The sequence below is a fragment of the Vicia villosa genome, linkage group LG1, assembly GCF_029867415.1.
Source record: "Vicia villosa cultivar HV-30 ecotype Madison, WI linkage group LG1, Vvil1.0, whole genome shotgun sequence".
Taxonomy (NCBI): Eukaryota; Viridiplantae; Streptophyta; class Magnoliopsida; order Fabales; family Fabaceae; genus Vicia; species Vicia villosa.
Window position 1 is genome coordinate 92,153,795 of NC_081180.1, and position 8,460 is coordinate 92,162,254.

Below are 8,460 nucleotides of genomic sequence, written 5' to 3' on the forward strand. Positions count from 1 at the left end.
TTGTCGTGGTCTTTTCTGATTTGAGTGTCATGATTAAATCTTTAATCGCACGCTTCAACAGTCGACCATCCTTTATACCATAACCAAGATTGTTTGAATAATAAGCGCATATCGCATTGTAATTGTATCCCAAGAATAAGAGTGCCATCAATTCTTCTTGCCCCTTGGGTGAGTTCAGAATCAAAGTCTGGGATCGGGTATTCCGAACCTGGAGATGTTTGACTGATTGCTCGAAATCCACTTATGCTGAAGTAAACAACAATAGAGGATGAGATACCTGTTGTGAGAAACCTGTTATGCGATGTTATGGATGCAAATGCAATATTTTCAAGGATCATTAGGAATTTAGTTAGCAACATTAAAAAAATGATTTGGTCGCGCCTTTGTCTGAAGAAATCTGAACTTTGTCTTGGAACGTCTTTCTTTGAGAATCGAGCTCACCATATCAAGTGGGTCATCGCCTCTGATTCGGGATACTTCTGAATTTGAAGGTACATGGTTAGAGGAAAATAAATCCTCTTGCCCCTTGATAGGTATGATGTCCCTGAACTGGAAGGTATGTGGCCAGAGGAAAGTAAATCCTCTTGCCCCTTGATAGGTACTGTGTCTTTGAATCGGAAGGCATGTGACTAGAGGAAAATAAATCCTCTTGCCCCTAGATAGGAATTCAGTCCTTGATAAGAGCACCTGAAATTGTGCACCCTAAATTCCTAAGATCCTTAAAAGGGTTAGTTAATCATGTTATGTTTATGATGTCATGATGTCAAGATGTCATGATGTTATGCGAATGCAGTTCGTTAGACTTAGTGCGAGATGGTAAGGACAGTCAAGTCCTTTCAACAAAACCTGCAACGAACGAAGGTTAGTAGCAAACACAAACAGGTCACACAAGTCACGCAAGTCACACAAGTCACACAATTTTTGGCTTAAGGCTTGCATGGAGTCTGATCAGGTGTCCTTCCCAAGGGTATTTCTATGGATAAGGAGATTTCAGCAACGGGTTCTACAAGTTATCCAGAATTGTCAGCCCTTCTAAAGCACCCTCGGACATGATACATTCGCATCATGCAATGATACTTTGAGAAAAGACCTATCTGAATTGTAGCATCGGGTAGCGACTAGTTCTTAACATTTGTCAAGAGTAGTCCCCCCACTACGTTCCTAAAGGCCAGGATGGGTTAAGGGTAACTAAAGGTCCTTGAGCTCCGGTGCACCCACAGACACATACATAGACCTCCCTCATTTGAGAAAGGTGTGCATATGCTATGGAGTCCTAACTCAAGTGTGAACTTCATATTGACTCATCTCCCACATATGTGACAGAGGTCGCCATGACTATGCCACTCCTAATCTTAAGTGTTCTTGAATCCGGGAATAGGATTCGTCCATCAGTTAATTCCCAAAACGCCCCTGAAAAATAAAACAAACAAAGCAAACAATAGAAAACATTTAAGTGATTCCTAAACTTTTAAGGTAACCCCTCTTTTATCGAATTTTATCCCCAGCAGAGTCGCCAGTTCTGTAATACGGTGAACTGACTTTTAATCGATCGAAATGTCGCGGTTAAGCATGAGTCGCCACCGACTTTTATTTTATCCAAACAAATTCAGAAAGGCTAAAAGAAACAGAAAAAAACCTTTTAAAGAAATCTAAGTTCGGGGGGTAATTTATGCAAAGGGAAGGTGTAAGGCACCCTTTGCATCCATGGTTTTCCATGGGCTCTTAATTGCTTTGCTTGCTCGTTTTCAGAAAATGTAGATGAAAGAGGAAAAAATGGACTTTAGCCCGTAAATGAGCGTAGCCAGTTTTTTGAAGAATTTTGAGAAAGAATATAGAAAATAGAGCATGGCAAGGCAATTAGGGGCAATTACCTTAAACTCAGATGATATGTCTCTTTTTAGCCTTTCAGAATGAAAGGGTCAGTCCTTCCCATAAGAGGGCAGGAAGCCTTTCGTTTGGAGGTTAAAGGGTCGTCGAAACATCCTGTGCCATAAGACTGTCCCATGCCATAGAAGGGCAGGTAGTCTAAGGTAAGGATCAGAATAAGCCTTATTTGTAGGCAACCAGAGGATACCTCAGCCTTTCCCGTAGGCAACTTCCGAGGGTCGAGGTCATATTTGTGTATCGAAGGCAGCATCATTTAGGGTCGCATGACCTTTATTTATCGAGGCAGCATGGCTGAGGTATCCTCGTATTCGAGGGACATGGCTTATTCTGCAAAAAAACACAAAGGCAACAGGCAACAAGGCAACAGAGAGGTTACCCCAAAAGAGTGCGTGTGTGCATCAATCATGTGGTTCAATTCAGTTATTTATCTTGTAGTTAGTGACTCTAATCCAGTTTAAATTTGCACTCCCTAACTTACTAACCACGCAGTATATAAAGCACTAAAGGGGGAAGGAAGTTGTAACCAGCGGATCCCTTAATAGGGTTTGACATAAGTAATAATAAAGACAGAAAATATCAGGGTTATGGTTTAGGGTTACCGATACTCGTAGCTTTGACAATTTGACAACCCTGAAAATTGGAAAAGGAAGAATAAACAGAAAGGGGTGAGTGCATTATTAGTTCAGGGACAATTAGGGTTAACCCTTAATAAGATAAAGGATAAAGAAACTAATAATAAGTTAAATAAGTAATACTTAGCTTTGCATTTGGATTTGATCGGACATGGTTGACAGTCGGAGGAAGCCTTGAGATTAACCCTGAAAAAGGCAAAAAAGGCACTTTCGAGGTTTTTTAACCCTATGATGCGAATGAATATTTAAATGATAAAATAATAAAGAAGGGTTAAGAACTTAGCTTCATTCTTTTGACGAGGCGCGTAGTCGGAAGGCACCTGGAAAGACAACCCTGAAAAGGCACAGAAAAAGAAATAGATTCAGTGTAGGCACGTTCTTCGTAAACCCTGATTTAGGGTCCAACAGTTAATAACAATGATTAGTTATCATGGCAAAATCAAGGTTTAGAACATAAAATAAATTTAATTACCCTAAAATAATTATTAGCCAAAAAGATTATTTTTAATGTTAGAAGAAAAATCGAGATTTCAATTAGATATCTAATCCTAATATGTATTTTGATCAATTAATAAGATATTTATAATTAATTAAACATTTAAACAATCAAATTAATTTAATCATTTAATTTATTTAAATCAAATAAAAGATAATTTACTAAACACATAATTAAAAACAAAGTTATAAAAAAAATAAGAAACAAAGACTCAGCTTAGCTTCAGTGTGGTTGAACTCAGAAGGTACATGGTGTAGATGCAGATTATTATGCGTTGGATCTGAAGTAGTCTTGATTTAATGGCTGATGTGGTTGGGGTCCATCAGGCGCATGCGTGAGCCTGCCATACTGGATCGGTGAACAACAAAATCCATGAAAATTAAAGGAAATAATTGCAAGATGCAGGGATCGAACCCCTGCCCTTGCATACTAAGGTCTTTGGACGCAATACGCTACCAACTGAGCCAGTTATGATTGCTGACATTGAATTGGACCAGGGTTTATTTAACCAATCAAATGACGTTAATAGATTAAAAAAAAGTAGCGCCCAGCTTTGTCTTCCTCGTGAATTTTTCTGGAAACGCGACAACATCTTCAGCCACGGTTTAGTGTTGTTGCTACAGACTCTCATCATCCCAACCTGCAATAAATCATCAAACAAAATGCAATAATAATCCCAATTGGTTGTAAACGTCCCTACGAATTCATTGGAACATCTAATTCGGTCAAAAATTGCTTCTAGAACAGATTCCCAATTTGTGAGGTTGAAACCATAGCCATGGTAAGTCATTCAATTCATCATCAAAATCAAATTAACCATCCAGAAAGTTCATAAACATAAATATAAACACGAATATACGATCAAATTCAATTTATAATATGTGTATGATGGAAATCGAAATTGGGAAATTTGCTCAAACCGTGACCAATGATGGTGCGATTCTGGAAGTGCTTGATGACTTGTAGTAATCCAGAATGCTTCGAAGAAGGTCGAAGACTTGACCTTGATGCTTGGAACGCCCTTCAATCAACCTGGGATTTTGTCTGTTATGTAGCTTTTTTCACGATTTTGAAGCTTGGAATAGGGGTTCCTGCCGCTGCCAATTCCTTCTTTTTTTCTGATCAGAAATCCTTATGCATATATATAAGTCTGAATTAGGTTTGCTGAAGTGAATCAAATCTTTGCAAATCAATAGATTGGAATTGATTTTAGGAGAAATATACAAAGCTTCCAATTTTGTATTTAATCAACCCAATCTTTCTTCCTTTAATTTTTTTGCGTCTCATACTCTCCAATACCCAATATTTTAGCTTCAAGAAAGATTCAAAATATTTGTGACTAAATCTATTTATTTTATATTTTAATTGGTTTATTTAATATTCAAATGAATAGAAATCCATATGAATATAAATAAAATTCATAAAAATAAAATAATGAATTTAGAAGTCTTGAATTAGCCCATGGGTGATTTTAAAGTCCAAAAACTAGGCCCATTGGTTTAGAAACAACCAATTGCGCAATTAGAGTTTTGTGCTTTGGTTTGAATTTTGAATAGGAGAAATAGTATGGGCAAATTTTGGGGTATGACACCAGGGTTGATTGAAACACGTTGTATGTGTGAATCTGAATTCCCTCGTTTCTTACCCTTTTTTTTCTCTCTTCAAAACCTTATTATTGGCCCCATCCCCTGTGGCTGCCCCTTTTTTATATATATATATATATATATATATGAGCCCATTAGGTTAAGAAGTGAGGAGAAATCCATGATTCAATGCCTTGAATTTCTTGATTGAAAATTTCCACCAAAACTTACCATTTTGAGCCTATGTTATTTGCAAATCTTTTTTTTCACATTTTTTTTATTTAAAATATTAGCATTGGATTAATTAGATGTGTTATAAAATCTTATTCCAATTAATCTTGATTTTCTTTAATTTAATTTGATTTTAAATGATAAAAATCAAAATAAAATAAGATAAATCCATAAAATAATTGGAAATTCATCCATGGACTCTTTATGAACCTAATATTTCGTGGAAAGTGCCATATGATAGGCCCATCATTCAAAAACATGAAATTCATTAATTAGGGCTTCGTGCATTTCTCAAAAATCGACCAACTTGTGCGCATCGTATCTCCCTCCATTTTAATCATATGAATGCATTCTAGGATTTTTTAGAAAGCTCAAAGAGTCCTCTAAATGACCTTTTTGGCTTCATCTCAATTGAAGCTTCCGTGCTCAAGTTGTGAGCTTTGACCCAAAAGGTGTTTTTGTTGACCTATTTTGAGGACCTATAATGTTTTTGTCCATACCTCCCAAATGGTGCATTTCTTGATTTTGGGCCCAACATAAAAGTTGTAGAGGATGAAATTTCCTGTAGAATAGGGTTTGGTTGGGGAATTTTTGATGCTCCATGTGGAAGTTATGCCCAGTCAAAGTTGTGTTGACTTTCTCCTATAAAAACCCTAATTTGAACCTTTAAATTTGTTCATCTCTGAGTTTTTATTAATGGATCATGATCAACCTTTGATCAATTGATGGATATAGCCTCACATACCTGATGTTGACCAAAAATCTTGATGCTTGATTGTATTTTGACTATAGTTGACTTTTAGGCCAACATAGTCGATCATTGATCATCTGAGCCGTTGAATGAGCAATCCATGGAATATAAGCTTGAATTTTGACATGGGGGTGCCTTGATACATGTGAGATACCTTGGGATCCATTTGAGACTTTAGACACTCAAATTCCTTTGATAACCTGCAAACGCTAGTTTTGAGACCCTCGGTTAGGAGAGAGTTGTTTGAGAAGAACCCATGAGCCTTGAGTTATTGGAGATGAAAAGAGGAGGGAAAATTTTGGGGTATGACACTTGGACCATAGGCTAAACATCTCAACCTTTCTGTTATTGAAGCAGGATCTGAACGATACTTTGAATAAATATGTTCCCTAAACCACGGTATGAAACTTCGATTGTGCTCTCGTACTATCCAGTTCTCATTTCTATTCGGATTTAAATCTCGGAGAACAACCTTGTGCATTTCAACATACGGCTTAACCTCAATCTCATTGTGCAAAACATACAAGTGCGCTTGATCCCGTTCAACCATTGATACTGTCACAACTTTATTTCCAATTAGCCTTTTTCCTTCTTTTTTTTTCGACAATATGAGATTTGGGGAGTCCAATTGATTGAACATTTGACAGATATTCAGTACAAAACTCAACCGCTTCTTCAACAACGTATCGTTCGGCAATACAACCCTCCGATCGACTTCTGTTTTTCACGTACCCTTTTAATATTTTCATATAACGTTCAACAGGGTACATCCATCTCATATAAGCTGGTCCGCACAATTGTGTCTCTTTCACAAGATGAACGACTAGATGAACCATTATGTCAAAAAACGAGGGAGGAAAATACATTTCAAGATCACATAAAGTAACAACTATCTCTTTTTGCAATGTTGGTAAGCAAACTTAACGAATTCCCATACCCCTTTCTCGTATTCTTTCGACAATCGGTTTGAATTCATCCATGTCTTATCCATGTCTTAATTAAGCTAAACAAAAACGGTCAAACTTTCACTCTTCACAAGTAACCCCTATGGCGAATTCAATTCACAAAGTTAGTAAGTTCATCACTTAACGATTAACGAAATTGACATCAAGAATATTCCACATGTCGGAATAATGAGTATTACTTAATATAATCTAAAAGTTACAAAGTTAGTAAGTTCATCACTTAAACAATATTAAAACAGTACATCTATCACTCATGTTAAAACTTCAATACATTAAAACATTAACACAGTTTAGAATCTATCACTCATGTCTTAATTAATTAAGCTAAACAAAAACAACTAATTATTAAGGAACAGAACGGTATAATGCGTTTCTGTCAAAACACAAAGGATACACGGAATGAATCAGAAGCAATAAAACGCAACATATTACTTTGGCGAGAGAGAACAATTAACTACCTGTATAGTAGTAAGCAACTTCTAGACCCACACAATGTAAGATTCTTGAAAACGATCAAACTTTCACTCTTCACAAGTAACCCCTATCTAGCAAAGATATTCCTAAAAAATATAAAATAAAAAACTTAATTGAAGAGTATAAAAATGAGGTCATAATCCATAGCTTAAAAACCAACAAGTTCATGGTATATTCCAATTAAGTTCAAAAGTGGGCAAAACAATAATTAACTCATGGTTTTATCATGCTATTAGTATCCGGGCAGCCACAACAACAATAGTAAATCATGGATTTATTGTTAAGTAAGCTAAACATAAACACTAATTATTCACGTAACTAATTGAACAAGAAGAGGCTATTGAATCTTATCTTAACACATATTGAAATTATATAAGAATATTATAATAACAATTCAATTTGAATTGAAACTAATTAGACATGACATATTAGACACAATTTCTAACAATTTATAACAACTACTAAGCTATGTCAAGAAGTTTAATAAGTTCTCAAAGATTAGAAAAGTGTTGCTGCCGCGTATGAATTTTACAATTCCTAATCAAAACATTTCATTTATCAAAATTACTAGATTACTTATAACAACCGGAACCTTTCAAAGGCAAGATTCACCTCAAGAAACTAATACCAGGCAATTACTAATTCAACAAATTCCATAGATAGTTTATCACCTCAAGAATCTAAGGAAAGAAAAATCTTTTATAGCTATATATCAAAGATAAAAACAGAATTTCAACTATAAAAAACATATGAATAAACACTAAAATCATGTTCGTATATATATATATATATATATATATATATATATATATATATATATATATATATATATATATAATTTTGTTCTGCATCAGTAGGGTGTGTAAAAGTATTTTCATAGCAACATATCGATTCGGCAGCATAACGACATAGTAATCTCTCAACATCAAACCAGAAATCAAACATATTATACTCTCAGATTATAGTGTGTGATGGATAAAACCAGCATCAAACCACAGCATTGTTATTCAATTGAAATGAATAAATATAATTTCAGTGTTATACTCTCAGGTTTTATTCTGGCCGTGTCCTTTGAATAAAATACCTATAAACACTAATCTTTCAAATGTAAAAAACAGAACTATAAATCGTGTACCTCCTTCGTCTTCTCTTCGTCTTCGTATCCTGGGCAGTGATTCTTCTTCGTCTTCGTATTCTGGGCAGCAATGGAGTTTTTATGGAGGTTAAGTGTTGCGGTTTTGAGGATGAGATACGGTTTTTATGGAGTTTTTATGGAGTTTTTATGGAGTTCTTCGTATTCTGGGCATGCAGCGATGGAGTTCTTCGTATTCTGGGCAGCGATGGCAGAGAAAGAAGATTAGGGATTATGAAACGCATATCAGAATTATTTTGATTTTAAAAATTTTAATTAACGAAACAGCTATGAAAGCGCTTTTAAAAA